The following is a 17,479-nucleotide window of genomic DNA, read 5'->3' on the forward strand; positions in this document are numbered from 1 at the left end:
TCATGAGGATAGATTTCCAATTTGCCTCAAGATAGGTATCAATAAACCTCAGCTTTCACCAAACTATCATCCTGTTAATATCATCACTGTTATGCAAAAAGACTCATGCCTGAGGCTCCCAGTTCCCAGAGTAAATCCTGGACACACCATAAACCAGAGCTGAGAAATGCTCTGGCAATGGAAAAAAGAAGGAGGAGGAGGAGAAGAAGGAGGGAGGGGAAGAGGAAGAGGAGGAGGAGAAGGAGGGATTCTGAATCCCCCAGCTCTGCCTTATGAGTGCATTCCATAGAAGTTTCACCTTATATTGTAGTTTGCTTTGTTTCATAGAGCCTATCAATGAATGGGGCCATCTGGTGCTAGTCCTTTTTCTGACTTATTTATCTGCTAGATATATGTGTATTTTATTTATTTTTACTTTTTAAAATGTTTATTTATTTGTTTATTATTGGATAGAGACAGAGAGAAATTGAGAGAGGCAGAGGGAGATAAAAGAAGAAAAGAGAAACAGAGACACCTGCAACAATGCTTCACCAGTAGTGACGCTTTACCCCTAAAGGTAGGGACCAGGAGCTTGAGCCAGGTCCCTTGTGCACTGTCATCTGTGCACTGAACCAGGTATGTCACCACCTGGCCTCCTGTGTGTTTATTTTTAAATGGAGAGAGAGAGGGGCAGAAACGGCAACAGAAACCATATAACTAGTTTGCTACATGAAGTACCAGGGATCAAACCCTAGGACTTATTCGTTCAATTAAAAAATCTGTTTATCTAGTAGGTGCCCTTCACCTCTTCCACTCAGCATTATCACCTCAAATTCCACCATTTTATTTTTTTAATTTTTTTATTTAAGAAAAGATAAATTAACAAAACCATAGGGTAGGAGGGGTACAACTCCACACCATTCCCACCAACCAATCTCCATATCCCACCCCCTCCCCTGATACTTTCCTATTCTCTATCCCTCTGGGAGCATGGACCCAGGGTCATTGTGGGTTGCAGAAGGTGGAAGGTCTGGCTTCTATAATTGCTTCCCCGCTGAACATGGGCGTTGACTGGTGGGTCCATACTCCCAGTCTGCCTCTCTCTTTCCCTATTAGGGTGGGTCTTTGGAGAAGCGGAGATCCAGGACACACTGGTGGGGTCTTCAGTCCAGGGAAGCCGGGCCGGCATCCTGATGGCATCTGGAACCTGGAGACTGAAAAGAGAGTTAAAATACAAAGCCAAACAAATTGTTGAGCAATCATGGAACCAAAGCTTGGAATAGTGGAGAGGAAGTGTTGGGGGATACTCACTGCAAACTCTAGTGTACTTCTGCTTTCAGGTATATATTTTGCAGTAGTTTGCGGATACGTGTGAACATATGCTCTCTCTCACAGAAACTGGTGTATATCTAGGTTTTGGGACTTTTTTAGAAAGTGAACCACCTGGGATGGAATTAAAGAATACTATGAAAGGAAAGGTCTCACACGAGTAATGAAGCTGAAGGGTTGTCATTCTACACGTGAAGTCTCTGGACACAGTCTGAGCTGAAGCAAGTTGAGGTTGCAATTGTTGTGTTGATTAGGTTGCGAACGGCAGATGCAATATTATTTGATATGGATTGGAGAGGCAGACGGGAAAGTGGGCCCTATCTAAAGGTTCCAGGACTTGGGGAAGTAGAGGCTCTATAGTGGGGATGTGAGGTTCCTGCTGTCTTAGGGTTCCAAAAGACAATGGAGAGTTAATGTTATCATCACATTATTTGGTAATTGGGTTAACTTTGAAAAGTCCTTTTGTTAGGGTTTGCTGTACAGTACCCAGTATCTTTTATATAGCTGTGCTATTGGTTGGTTCTGATTTACTTGGTCTAGGCTTTTGAGAGAGTCTGCATATCAACTACAGAGCCTATATATTAAAAAGACTCAGTCTGTGTTTTAAAAACTTTGAGACATACAATTAATTTTCCCCCTCACATATTAATTGACTAGTGATTTATATGACTAAATTTTATTAGGAGTGTACATAAACACCATTCCCACCACCAGAAGACTGTGACCAATCCCTCCCACCCACTCCCACCGCCCCCCCCCAGCCCAGGAAGCTGCAAGTCTACCCCTCACCACAGGGGTTTTTACTTTGGTGCCCTACTTACAATTTGGTCAGGTCCTGCTTTTAGTTTCCCTTTCAGATCTTTTTACTCAACTTCTGTTGATAACTGGGATCATCCCATACTCATCTTTATCTTTCTGACTTAGCTCACTTAACATAATTCCTTCTATCTTTGTCCAAGATGGGTCAGAGAAGGTGGGTTCATTGCTCTTGATAGCTGCATAGTATTCCATTGTGTATATATACCACAGTTTATCAGCCACTCATCTGTTGTTGGGCACCTAGGTTGCTTCCAGGTTTTAGCTATTATGAATTGTGCTGCTATGAACATAGGAGTACACACATCATTTTGGTTGACTGTTATGGAGTTCTTGGGGTATAATCCCAGGAGAGGAATTACTGGATCATATGGAAGGTCCATGTCTAGCATTGTGAGAGTTTTCCAGATTTCTCTCCACAGAGGCTGGACCAATTTACATTCCCACCAACAATACAAAAGGGTTCCTCTGGCCCACAGCCTCTCCAGCATTTGTTGCTGCTGTCCTTTTTGATGTATGCCATTCTTACAGGAGTGAGGTGGTATCTTAGTGTTGTCTTAATTTGCATTTCTCTGACAATCAGTGACCTAGAGCAGTTTTTCATATGTTTGTTAGCCTTTTGGATCTCCTCTGTAGGGAATATTTTGTTCATATCCTCTGCCCATTTTTTGGAAGGGGTAATTTGGTTTTTTGGTGCTAGGTTTGCTGAGCTCTTTATATATCTTGGTAATTAGTTTCTTGTCTGATGCATGGCATGTGAAGATGTTCTCCCATTCTTTAAGGGGTCTCTTTGTTTGTTTAATAGTTTCATTGGATGTGCAGAATCTTTTCAATGATGTAGTCCCATTGGTTTGTTTCTGCTTCAGTCTTCCTTGCAATTGGGTTTGGATCATCAAAAATGTCCTTGAGGTGTAGGTGGGAAACTGTTTTACCAGTGTTTTCTTATAGGTATTTGATGATTTCTGGCTCCATTTGGAATTGATTTTTGTTTCTGGTTAGATAAAGTGGTTCAATTTCATTCTTCTTCATGTTACAACGCAGTTTTCCCAGCACCATTTAATGAACAGAGCCTCCTTCTTCCTTTTAATAATTTGGGCCCCCTTATCAAATAATAGATGTCCAAAGGTGAGGGGATTTATTTATGGGCTTTCAATTCTGTTCCACTGGTCTATGTGCCTATTTTTGTTCCAGTACCATGCTGTTTTGATGATGATAGCTTTATAAAATAGTTTGAGATCTGGGAGTGTGATGCCTCCATTTCTGTTTCTTTTCCTCAAGATGGTTTTGGCAATTCAAGGTGTTTTCAGGTTCCAGATAAATGATTGTAGTGTTTGTTCTATTCTCTTAAAGAAGCTTGGTGGAACTTTGATGGGTATTCCACTAAATTTGTATATGGCTCTGGGGAGAATATTCATTTTGATGATATTTATTCTTGCAATCCATGAGCATGGGATATCTTTCCATTTCTTGGTATCAGTTTCTATTTCCTTGAGTAGCGACTCATAGTTTTCAGTATACAAGTCTTTCACTTCTTTGATCAACTTTATTCCTAGGTATTTTATTGATTTTGCTGAAACAGTAAATGGGAGGGCTTTCTGGATGTCTTCTTCAGATTTAGTGTTTGCTTAAAGAAATGCCACTGATTTTTGTACATTGATTTTGTAGCTGATACCTTGCTATATTTCCTAATAACTTCCAGTAGTTTTCTGCTGGATTCTTAAAGTTTTTGTATGTATACCATCATACCATCTGCAAATAGTGAGAGCTTGACTTCTCCCCTTCCAATCTGTATTCCTTTTATTTCTTTCTCTTGCCTGATTGCTATGGCAAGAACTTCCAATACTATGTTGAAGACTAACAGTGACAGTGGACACCCCTGTCTAGTCCCTGATCTGAGAGGGAATGCTTTCAGCTTCTGTCCATTGAGTATGATGTTGGCTGTAGGTTTGCTATATATAGACTCCACTATCTTGAGGAATTTCCCATCTATTCCCATTTTTTGTAGAGTTTTGAGCATGAATGGGTGTTGGATTTTGTCAAAGGCTTTCTCTACATCTATTGAGATAAACGTGGTTTTTGGCTTTGCTTTTATTGATGTGGTGAATGACATTGATTGACTTATGGATGTTGAACCAGCCTTGCATTCCTGGGATGAATCCCACTTGGTCGTGATGAACAATCTTTTTGATATGTTGCTGTATCCGGTTGGCCAAGAACTTGCTTAATATTTTGTTCACAAAAGATTTTTGTTTGCTCTGATATATTGCAAGTATCATAGTGATGTTCTTATTTATAAGAGGTCTTTTAGAACCTCTTTCAGGGCCATTTTTGTGATGGTTTCCTCCTTGAACTGTTGTTTGTCTAAGAAGGTTTTGATCCCTCCATCTAGTTTGAGTGAAAGTCTAGCAGGATATATTATCCTTGGTTGAAACTCTTTTTCATTCAGGGCTCGATAGATATCTTGCCATTCTCTTCTGGCTTTTAGAGTTTGAGTGGAGAAGTGTGCAGATAATCTTATGGGTTTTCCCTTGTATGTGACTTTTTGTTTCTCTCTTGCAGCCTTTAGGATCCTTTTTTTGACCTTATTCCTTCTCATCGTGACTATGATGTGTCTCGGTGTCTTCAGGTCTGGATTTATTCTGTTTGGAATTATCTGGGCCTCTTGAATCTTGATGTCCTTTCTGTTATACAGGTCTTGGAAGTTTTCTTCTATTATTTCCTCTAGAATGTTTGCTTCCCCTTCCTCTCTTTCTTCCTCTGGCAGGCCAATTATATGAATCTTACTTATTTTGAGATCATCCCATATGTCTCTGTTGTTGTTTTCAGTGTCTCTCAACCTCTTTTTGAGCTCTTTCACCTGTTTCTTAGTTTACTCTAACTCATCCTCTGTCTGACTAAATCTGTTTTCTGCTTCTGTTAGTCTGCTTTCCCTTGCCTCAGCTTCTTTCTTCATTACAGCTATTTCAGCTTTCAGTTCTCTAATTGCCTCAATATAATCAGTATTTTCCTTGTGGGTCTCAACTGTTGTTTCCTTAATACTGCCATTCCTTTCCTCCAATGTTGTTTTCATTTCTGTGATTAATAAGTTTATTATTGCTTGCATACTTTTCTTATCTATGGTTACTTCTGGCTGATTTTTAGTTTCTTCTGGGCTCTTGTCTTCATTCATTGGAGTAGCAGTTTTATTTTTTTTTGATCTACTCATTTTTTTTTATTTATGTGTTTCTTATTTTTATGCTCTGTTGTTCCTCACTTGTCGTATCTTGAGTACAAGCAACACTGTACTAAATACCTTTATGACAAATGCACTCACCAACCTCAGGAATTACAATAGCAACTGAAGCAAGTATTGAAGCAGTTTAGTCACTACCAGTTAGCCAAACAATTCTCCAGTCTGTGTAAAAATAGTAACCAAGTCCAAGTGAAGAAGAAAGAGAAAAGAAATAAGGGATAGCAAGAGTAGACAGTTATGCAAATCTACTATCCACTGTATATTCTAGGGGTAACAAGAAGAGAAAGGGAATTAGAGCAGAGATACACACATAGAGAGTCTACTCTGAGTCAGATTTCTTCCCCAAAATAATTCACAAATTCAGAATGGCAAAGTAGAAGAAAGGAAGAAGTATATGACAAGATAAAAAAAAGAGAGAGAGACACAACTGAGAGAAAAGAGAAAAGATAAGAAAAAGAGCTGTAATTAAAGAGCAGTGAAAGGAAAGTTTTTTTTAATTGATTACTTTATTTTTATTTTATTTTATTTTTAATTAGCTAGGAGGAAGAATAAGGGGTGAGTCTGAAGAGGAGGTAGGAGTAACGAGACAAGTTCCTCTCACAATAGATAAGATGCCCACTACCCTAACAATGAAAGATACCCTAAGAGTTAATTCTGATCAACCTAAAGGGGGGGAGGAAGATATATGCCTTTATATAATATTAATAATAAAATAGAGCATGGTAAAAAACCCTGTCCCAGATTGCCTCAAGCCTCTTGAGCAGAGGCAGCTGATTGTTAAGAAAGAAAAAAAAAACCCTCAGGACTAGACAAGGATAGCAGGAATAGACAGTTATGCAAATCTACTATCCATTGTATATTCTAGGGGTAGTTAAAGGAGGAAGGGAATTTGAGCAGATATACAAGCAGAGAGAGTCCACTCTGAGTCAGATTTCTTCCCCAAAATAATTCCCAAACGTGTATCAGTGAGTTCAGAAAGCTGAAGGATTAAAGAAGAAAGGATGACAAGAATGAGAAAAAGAAAAAAAAAAGAAAGAGAGAGAGAAAAAAGAAAAGATAAGAAAAGGAACAGTAATAAAAGAGGGGTGAAAGGAAAGAATTATTTATTTATTTTTTAATATTTAATTAGCTATGAGGGGGGGGAGGGAGGGGATCTGCCTTAGCAGAGGCAGCTGGTTGGCTACTTAGAAAGAAAAAAGGCCAAAGGTTTCAGAAGGGAATAGACTTAGAATGAATGATACCCCCTGGTGGGACAGGAATCTTGGTAATGAAAGAAGCTCAGCAGGGGATCCTGCTAGGATCTGGTCCCCAGGGACTGGTTATGGGAGGGAGAGTGTTTTGGGAAAAATAATTAAAAAAAAAATTCCCTTTTTTTTTTACTCTATTTTTTAACCCAAATTAAGTTATAGTCACCTCCTTGGTGTTACCGCTAGGACCCCTTATTGACTGGCCTACTAAAGGCAGAAAATCCTACCGTTTCCAGTTGATGTGGTCAGAGCTCAAGCCACTAGCAGCTTCTCAGTCCACCATCTTGCGGGAACCTTAAATTCCACCATTTTCTTCCAAATGATAGAATCTCATATTTATTATTATCATATATATCTCACAACTTCATTATGCATTTGTACATATATATTGGGTTTAGGTTCTTGCCATACTTGTATACAAATTGCTCAACAAATGAAACTAGAGAAAATAAATTAATCAGACTATGTCTTGTTTAATGTGAGAACTAAGATGATTATGGGGAGCAAAATGGTTAGGGAACGCAGAACCTTGGTGGGAATGTGGTGACTTGCAGGCATCATATTTGGGCATAAAATACTCCTGAGATATTATTATTTTATAAAATGTTAAATTACTAATAATAGTAGAGAAAAAATGATGATTTTGATAATAGTGTTCTACAACCCAATATAGACAAAATCAGCTGTTTTCCCAGTTAAAAAGATCTGGTAGAAACATCTACTTGTGCAACAGCCTCCCAAAATACACAAATACCAATGCACTTGTTATATAAATAACACACTTTAATACATCAGGTTGGAAAATGGAGGCCGTGCAGTAACCTAGAGGGATAAGCACACATGGCAGGATAAGCACACATGGAGGAAAGCACAAGGACCCACTCACAGATCCCTGTTGGAGCACCTGGCTTCTCACCTGCAGGAAGGGTCTCTTCGTAGGAGGTGAAGCAGGCCTGCAGGTGTCTGTCTTTCTCTCCCCCTCTGTCTCCCTTCCTCTCTCGAGTTCTCTCTCTCCTATCCAATAACAACAGCAATCACAACAATAATATTAACGAGAACAATAAGGGCAAGAAAATAGAAAAAACGAAAACAGATGGAGACTGTACATTACTGTAATAATATGTATGCTGTCAGTGTACTCTCCCGAGTCAGTGTGACACATTTCTTTGGGTTATCTTACCCCTTTCTTTGAAAGACTGTAATTCACATCAATGGTGGCATAAATTATATATTTGCTTCAGGAGATACATAAACTTCAAACAAACTGTCAGAATGAGTATATTTGGGCTGTAGTTTGATAAACAAATGTATAACAAGTAACTTGAGTAAACCCCCTCCTCTCACCTCCTTGTAGAATGAACAAAACAGTTGTAAATTTTAAACAATACAGAGTGTTAAATCATTTTCTCTAAGCCTGATTTTTCCCATGGGTTGTCGATATGGGGATGGTGTCTAAGGAGTTTGAGTATTTTTGTGTATACTGTTATTTATAACATTATGAAGATAATTTTGTCTGCAAAAAAAAAAGTGTGCACAGACAGTGGGATAATGACTCAGTATGTTTAGAACTAGTTTCTTTTTGATGAGCCAGTGCTTGTTATAACTAATAGTAACCTTCCTTAACCAATGATGGTAGCAAAATTAAAACAGGATATGTCAACAAAATACAACAATAAAATTTTATGTCATATATACCGAATATGAATGTCCAGGGCAAAAATATTTTCAATAAAAATTTTAGGGAGTTCTTTTGTTTCTTCTCTGCACCCTGTTGTTTATGCACTTTAATTGATATGACTAATAAGGTTTGTTAAATATCTAGAAATCAGGGAGTCGGGCAGTAAAGCAGCATGGTGCAAAGCAAAGGACCAATGTAAGGATCCTGGTTCAAGCTACCGGCTCCCCACCTGTAGGGGAGTCCCTTCACAGGCGGTGTAGCAGGTCTGCAGGTGTCCATCTATCTCTCCCCCTCTCTGTCTTCCCCTCCTCTCTCCATTTCTCTCTGTCCTATCCATGAAGACATCAATGACAACTACAACAATAAAACAACAAAAGGGAATAACTAAATAAATAAATATTTTTTAAAAAATCTATAAATCAAATTTCTTCAGATTCCAATTTAGGAAAATTTGGCATGAATCCTAGAAATTTGTGTAATCAGATATCAGTTTTATAGTTTTTGAAAAATAATTGATTAATATATGATTGTAATGAAATTTAAAAATGTTTATATATTTACTTTATGAGTTAGAAGGGGGGAGATGTCAAAGCATAATTCTGGCATGTGAAGTTCTGAGGGTAGATCTTGAGATCTCATGTTTGCAAATCTAGAGCTCTACTACTTCTTAACCTCCCTGGCTATTATAATGGAACTTAAAAAAATCTTTATATGAGTCTAGTGTATTTCAGAGTTAAAGAACTAGCACTCTGTAAGTACTTTTCTTGTTTATAGCATTGAGCTAAATTTTTCTGCACTTAGAAGTGGAAATGGAAAAGAAACATGATATATAGGACTTGTATAAGAGAATCTTTCTTTACTTTTGAGAAGACATATTTTGGTCACTGGGACAAATTAAGATAAACTGTCCTTATCATACAGCTTGTTTTAAGCTATGGGGATGTAGGTAGATGGTAGTTATGGTGGATCAAAGGATGGTAGTTCGATATGACACTTTCTATAGCTCCCTTGACTATTTTTTCTTATCGCAAATACTTCTGCATCAACCACCTCAATTTAGAACTGGCACTCTGGACAGTGAATGCCATCAAACCTCTGTAACCAATTTACTCTGAGAGGAATAGGTTGACTTTTCAAGTCAGGCTTCCTCATTTCTTTCCCTGTGCTGGCTGTCATCCCTTTCACTCAAGTAAAGATATTGCCTCTTACTCCCCCCAAAAGAGGTGTAAATTGCTCTCCCTAGGAGACTTGAATGAGTTTATCAGTCAAAGAAAGGAACAACACCTTTTCGGTCCAGAAGTATAATCGCACTTTGTAGGAGGGAATGAACACTGTACTTCTCTCACTTATCTTGCTCAAATATAATGTCTATACTTTTTTCGACTGTGGTACAAGACTAAAGCAGATATTGCCTTTTAACTTTTAGGGGTAATTTTGTATTCTAATATTAGTTGCCACTATGCATGTGCTATTTTATTTTTTGCATTTCCTATCTTTTAACAGTATTCATAACATGTGTATTATGTTACAAAGACTACAGTTACTGTCACAAACCATTATATTGTGAAATCAAATTCCAAACTTGATCTTTTATTCTGAGTTACAGCTCTATAATGACAAGTCATGGTTTTGTCTTTTAATGGTCAAAACATGTTAGTTTCCATAGATCTTCATTCTATCCTATCCACTCATCTTCATTAAATTTTATCTTGACATACAAATTTGGAGATACTTTCCACTTTCCGTTAAAACAGTCTTTCCTGGAATTCATGCTTTCTGGCAATCCTTTGCTTGTTTTGTGTTTGTAAAAATGTTGGTTCCATACTATTATTGGATTATTGTGACTTTTTTAGGTAAGGGTCATGTGAAAATTGTACTCCTTATTTACATTAAAGAAAATCAAAGTACGTAAAATGGTATTAACTTAGTCACACTAAAAAGACAGTTCAATATTAAAAATTATTCTAGAGCACCCTACTAGGGAAAGATAGAGGCAGACTGGGAGTATGGATCGACCAGTCAATGCTCATGTTCAGCAGGGAAGCGATTACAGAAGCCAGACCTTCCACCTTCTGCAACCCACAACAACCCTGGATCCATACTCCCAGAGAGATAGAGAATGGGAAGGCTATCAGGGGAAGGGATGGGAAGTGGAGATCGGGTTATGGGAATTGTGCGGAACTGTACCCCTCTTATTCTATAGTTCTGTTAATATCTCCTTTCTTAAATAAAAAAAAATTTAAAATTATTCTAGATAAGAAGCTGATATTTCACTTTGTATTCAGCTTTTTTCTTTCAGTTTTATTTAATTTCTTTATTTTAATAATTATTTAATTATTTTTAAGTTCAGGCTAGACTCTGAAGTAGGATATAGACTTGATTTGGGAATGCATTGAATCGATTAAAGAGGAATTTGATGAAGGAATGTAGGGCAGAAATTAGTCGTGTTGTGACCTGTAAGCTCAAGGAAAAATATAAAATGGGCTTTATTCCATGTTAAAAAAAATGGACCACTTCAATAATGTATTTGTCATTCTTGGGCAGAAGGATGCCAATCTTTCCTATATTAATCTGATTTTTCTATAGGTACTGCTAAAGCAAGCATTTTTCTTATAGTTTTAAAATAAACTTGTAATTCTGTTTTATACTCTGTAAGATATATATACTCCCCTCTTTCTCTCTCTCTCTCTCTCTCTCTCTCTCTCTCTCTCTATATATATATATATATATATATGACTGAGAACAGTCAATACCAAGCATACATATATTATTCTCATCTTCTTTATCTAAAAACTCTTGTTAGGTATAATCAAATATCCAGCTATAAGATCCTAATCAGTAATGTGCAAGATATTCTTAATCAGATAAAAAAAATCTACTTACTTATGTTCTGTTCTACTTACTTACATTCTACCTCATAGCTGGACTACATGTTCGACCTTCTTTGCCATTAACATTGGTCATGTTGACTAATGACAAGGGGATATGAAACAAAAGGGTTGCCACCCTGTTCCTGGGCTGAGACTTTTAACAAAAGGATATTTTTATTCATGTGTTCTTAATTCCTTTCTACTACTGAAAATGATGTTACTAATGAGCTTCAAGATGAAAGGAACCTGGGTTCTAGTATCATAGGTATGAAAATATTCCCCAGGAATCAGTAATATCTACTTTAGACTGGTAGGGGGAAATACACTTCATTGGCATTTGAGTCACACCTTTCAGGTTCATTTAATGGAAAAACTTTATTCTATCATATTAAAATATTTTTGGATTGGTTCATTAAGGTAAATAAAATTCTGAAAAGTGATATGGGTAAAAAATATATTGAGTGAGATTTCAGGGAAAGCTACTGAAACATGTAGAGAAATCACCAGGCTACATAATTACTGTTATAGATTGACAGAGATGTCTTTGTACATTTAAGTCTAAACATCTCCTTAAATATACACTCTTGACTGACATTCTACACCAAAATGATTCATCTTTTGAGGTTAATTTTGAGTTCTCTTATATATGCTTCTTTACATCATCTGTGTGCTTGTTATCAATAGAACAATGGATGCAGGAACCTCATATAGACTCAATAAATTAGAAGAACTGGGAATCCAATAAAGCATCATTTGACAAGTTCTCCAAGCCATTCTTATTACAGTATAAAATATGAGTGGGAGTCAAGATGATTGCATGAAGACAAAATCTAGGCTGACTCACCTCAAGAAATCTCTACAGATCATGGCATCTCTGAATGGAAGAGGGATTTCCAGGCCAGTAGATGAGAAACTACAGAGGAGGGGACAAAGAGAAACGATGTTGGAAAATTATAACCCATTTATGAACTGGCAGAAGGGTGCTGAGAAGGACAATAGCAAGCTAAGCAGCGAGTTATTTACTGCATCCCCAACTCCATCTCCTAACTCAGCGGTGGCTTATTTGGGAAGCAGGAGCAGCCAGTAAGATAGACCCTCTGTGAAGAGAAAACTCTTATCAAGGTAGACTCCAAGACTGAACTTCCCAGAGAATGCATCTTTTGTCCGAACACAGGAGGTATGCCTGTGAAATTGCTTCACTTAAATTGAAATGCTGATAGACCTGAGCAAACAGGCAGCCTGACCTGTCTGCACATTGAAACAACCAGGCAACCAGGCAATCACCTCTTCAACTCAGCTCAACTTGTCACTCCCCACTGAAGCATGGGACTGCAAAAATAGTCACTTAGGGAACTCAGGAAACCGAATTGTAGCAATATATTCCCTAACTGTAAGCATATACATATTTTGTTAGTATGTTAATTATTTTCTCCTCTCTGTATATACTCTTTCTGTTTGCAGAAATTGGGTGCTTTTTGTTACTGTATTTTTCTTTTTTTCAACTTTTTATCTTTTTTAGTTTTTTTCTTGGAAGGGGTATTTGTTTGTTTTAATTTGTTTTTGTTCTGTTTTGTTTCTTTCATGTTTGGGTTTGTTGTCTTCACTCAGTATATGCAAGATAATAAATGTGATCTACCACATCAATAAAAGGGAAAAAACAAACAGCCTGTATGATTATCTCAATAGATGTAGAGAAAACCTTTGACAAAATATAGCATCCTTTCATATTAAAAACACTTCAAAAATGGGGATAGGAAAAATTCCTAACCCTAGTGGAGTCCATATGAAGCAAATCTACAACCAATACCATACAAATGGTGAGAAACTGCAAGCATCTTCACTTAGATCAGGTACCAGACAGGGCTTCCCACCATCACCTTTACTATTCAACCTAATGTCAGAAGTTCTTGCCATAGCAATTGAGCAAGAGCAAGGAATTAAAGGGACACAGATTGGAAGAGAAGAAATCAAACCGTCACTATTTCCAAGTGTTTTGATAGTATACATATAAAACCTAACTGAGTCCAGCAGGAAGCTACTAGAAATTATCAGGCAATATAGTAAACTATGAAATACACAATTAATATACAGGGGGCTGTGTGGTGGTACACTCAGTTAAGTGCACATAGTGCTAAGAAGAAAGAGTCGTGCAAGAATCTGGGTTTCAGTCCCCGCTCCCCACTTTCAGGGGGGAAACTTCACAAGAGGTGAAGTAGGTCTGCAGGTGTCTGTCTTTCTTTCTCCCTCTTTGACTCCCCCACCCTCTCAAATTATCTTTGTCCTGTCAAATAAAATGAAAAAACAGCCTCCAGGAGCAATGGATTCAAAGTGCTGGCACGGATCCCCAGCGATAACCCTGGAAACAAAAATAAATAGCATAGCATAGCATAGCATAGCATAGCATAGCATAGCATAGCATAGCATAGCATAGCATAGCATAGCATAGCATAGCATAGCATAGCATAAACATAACATACAAAAGTCTGCTGCATCCCTTTATTCAAACACTAAATCAGAGGAAGAAAAAAATCCAGAAGTAAGTCCACTGTAGCAGTAAAAACAAATATTCAGGAATAAGCCTAACAAAAGAAATGAAAGACATATATACTGAAAACTGTGAGTCACTGTTCAAGGAAAAAGAAAAGGACACAGAGAAGTGGAAAGATGCCCCTTGTTAATGTATTTGAAGTATTAACATAATCAAAATGAATATTCTGCCCACAACCATATACAAATTTAATGCAATTCATCAAGTTTCCACCAATTTTTAAAAACCTGGAAGCAATCCAGGTGCCCAACAACAGATGAGTGGCTGAGAAAGCTGTGGTATATATACACAATGGAATACCATGCAGCTACTAAGAACAATGAACTCAACTTCTCTGACCCATCTTGGACAGAGCTAGAAGGAATTATGTTAAGTAAGCTAAGTCAGAAAGATAAAGATGAGTATGGGATGATCCCACTCATCAACAGAAGTTGAGAAAGAAGATCAGAAAGGTAAACTAAAAGCAGGATGACTAAATTGAAAGTAGGGCACCAAAGTAAAAACCCTGTGGTGAAGGGGAGGGTGGACATGTGGCTTCCTGGGCCCCCCGAGGGGTGGTGAGGGTAGGCGGGTGGGATGGGACACAATGTTTTGGTGGTGGTAATGGTGTTTATATACACACCTATTAAATTGTAGTCATATAAATCACTATTTAATATGAGGGGGAAAATTGATTGTATGTCTAACAAAGGAACTTTTCAAAGTTAACCCAATTACCAAACAGTGTGATGATAACAGTAACTATCCATTATATTCTTGAACTCTAAGACAGCAGAAACCTCACATTTCTACTATAGAGCCTAAACTTCCCCCAGCACTGGGACCCTAGGGTAGGGCTCACTTTCCCGTATGTTTCTCCCAATTCTTATCAAATAATATCGCATCTGATGATCGCAACCTAATCAATGCAACAAGTGCCATCCCAACATGCTTCACTTCAGACTGTGTCCAGAGACTTCAGGTGTGGAACGACAACACTTCAGCTTCATGACTCGGGTGAGACCTTTCCTTTTATAGTATTCTCTAATTCCATCCCAGGTGGTTCACTTCCTAACAAAGTCCCAAAACCTAGATATAGACCAGGTTCCAGGAGATAGAGCATATGTTCACAGGTATCCATAAACTAGGGCAAATATATACCTGAAAGCAGTAGTACACTAGAGTTTGCAGTGAGTACCCCCCAACACTTTACCTCTACTATTCCAACCTTTGGGTCCATGATTGCTCAACAATTTGTTTGGCTTTGTATGTTAACTCTCTTTCAGCCACCAGGTTCCAGATGCCATCAGGATGGCGGCCAGGCTTCCCTGGACTGAAGAGCCCACCAATGTGTCCTGGAGCTCTGCTTCCCCAGAGACTCACCCTACTAGGGAAAGAGAGAGGCAGACTTGGAGTATGAATTGACCAGTCAATGCCTGTGTTCAACGAGGAAGCAATTACAGAAGCCAGAACTTCCACCTTTTGCAACCCACCATGACCCTGGGTCCATGCTCCCAGAGAGATAGAAAATGGGAAAGCTATTGGAGAGGGGATGGGATATGGAGATTGGGTGGTGGGAGTTGTGTGGATTTGTAACCCCCCATCTTATGATTTTGTTAATGTCTCCTTTCTTAAATAAATAAATTGATTAATAAAAAAGATAATATACCAAAGGCTACTAAAGTTTACCTGTAACCAGAAAATAACTAGAAACACCAAAGTAATCTGGAGGGGAAGAAAAAGAACTGGAAGCATCACACATCTACAGTTCAAATTATATTACTGGGCTATTGTAATTAAAACTGCCTGGTTCTGGAACAAAAATAGGCACAGTAACAACAGTGAAAATAATCAAGGTAACCACAGAATTGAGAGCTCCAAAATAAACGCCCACACCTAATTTTTGACAAGAAGGCTCAAACTATTAAGTGGAAAAAAGGAGAGTCTTTTCAATAAATGGTGTTGGGCAAATTGGGTTGAAATTTGCAGAAGAATGAAACTGAACCACTACATTTCACCACACCCAGAAGTAAACTCTAAATGGATTAAGGATTTTAATGTTAGACTGGAAACATAGAAGAAAAATTGGCAGCACTGTTTTATATATAAATTTTATAGCCATCTTCAAGGATATGAATAGTTGAAAATATAAATAGTTGAAAGGCAGACTAAAACAAACATAAACCCATGAGAAAAAGTGTTTTCCTCACAAAGGAAACCACTACCCAGACTCTTTATAGAATGTTAGAAGATTTTTTTGTTGTTGTTGATGTAGTTATTATTGTTCTTATTGATGTCATCGTTGTTAGGACATAGAGAAATGGAAAACAGAGGGAAAGACAGAGAGGTAGAGAGAAAGACACCTGCAGACCTGCTTTACCACCTGTGAAGCGACTCCCTTGCAGGTGGGGAGCCGGGGGTTCAAACCGGGATCCTAAACGTCTGGTCCTTGAGCTTTGCACCACATGCACTTAACCCACTGCGCTACCTCCAGACTCCCGAATGTTAGAATATCTTTATATTCCATACATTAGACAAAAGGCTTGGAGGTTTTTTTTTTTTGGGGGGGGGTAGGAGGATTAGTGGTTTGTATTTAACAGTAAATACAGCTGTTAATATATGAGTAAAATTTCTCAGTTTTTCTGCATAGTACTTGAATCCCCCCTACACCCCTCAAGCCTAGGTCCTTGCTCCAGGACCTGAAACCCCCGCCCTCTACAAAAGTCCTTTACTTTGCTGCAATACACCAAACCCAGTCTAAGTTATGCTTTGTGTTTCTCCTTATGTTTTTACTTCTCAAATTCTGTCAGTGAGTGAGATCATTCCATTTTCATCCTTCTCTTTTCTGGTTTATCTCAGTTAACATAATTTCTTCAAGCTCCATCCACAATGAACTCATTATTTTAATAGGTGAGTAGTATTACATTGTGTGTATATATATATCATCTTTCTCACCCACTGGGTTGGTTCCAGGATTTATTTGGCTATTACAAATTATGCTGCTATGGACATAGGAAAACACAAATATTTTTGAATGTGTTTGTTTGGTTCCACAGAATATATCCCTCAGAGAAGAATTGCAGGGTCACGGGATAGGTCCATTTCTAGCCTTCTGAGATTTCTACAGACTGCTCTTCCCGGGGATTGTATAAATTTACATTCCCCTCACCAGTGCAAGAGGGCTCCTTTGCCCACATAACCTCTTCAACACTTGTTGAGATTGTTTCTGATGAATGGCATTCTCACAGGAGTGACGTGGTATCTCACTGTTATCTTTATTTGCGTTTCACTGACAATCAGTGTCAGACAGAAAGCATTTTTCCATATATCTGTTGGTCTTTTGAATCTCTTCTTTGGCAAATATTCTGTTCATATTTTCTCCTCATTTTTGGATGGGATCATTTTTGTTTTGGCTGCTGTTACTGAGTTTGGTGAGTTATATGTATATTCTCATTATTAACTATTATTATTATTATTATTATTATTATTATTATTATTATTTAAGTTGTCTTTATTTGGGAGCTGGGCAGTAGCACAGTGGATTAAGCACACATGGCGGCGCTAAGCTCAAGGACCGGTGTAAAGATCCCGGTTCAAGTCCCCCTCCCCCTGCCCCCATCTACGGAGGGGTCACTTCATAAGCAGTGAAGCAGCTCTGCAGGTGTCTGTCTTTCTCTCCCCCAGTCTGTCTTTCCCTCCTCTCTCGAATTCTTTTTTTAAATTATTTATAGTTATTTTTTTTACTTTTTATTTATAAAGAGGAAACAATAACAAAAATCATAGGATAAGAGGGATACAACT

The 17,479-nt window shown here is 37.9% G+C and overlaps 1 non-coding gene across 1 annotated transcript; it reads right to left on the reverse strand.

The window, feature by feature from the left end:
* Positions 1–10,780: 10,780 nt before the first annotated feature.
* LOC132536034 (U6 spliceosomal RNA) lies at positions 10,781–10,882 on the reverse strand. The gene has a single exon (XR_009547729.1). It is a non-coding gene; the product is annotated as a U6 spliceosomal RNA (small nuclear RNA).
* Between the last annotated feature and the right edge of the window lie 6,597 nt (positions 10,883–17,479).

Source organism: Erinaceus europaeus, chromosome X, assembly GCF_950295315.1.
Source record: "Erinaceus europaeus chromosome X, mEriEur2.1, whole genome shotgun sequence".
Taxonomy (NCBI): Eukaryota; Metazoa; Chordata; class Mammalia; order Eulipotyphla; family Erinaceidae; genus Erinaceus; species Erinaceus europaeus.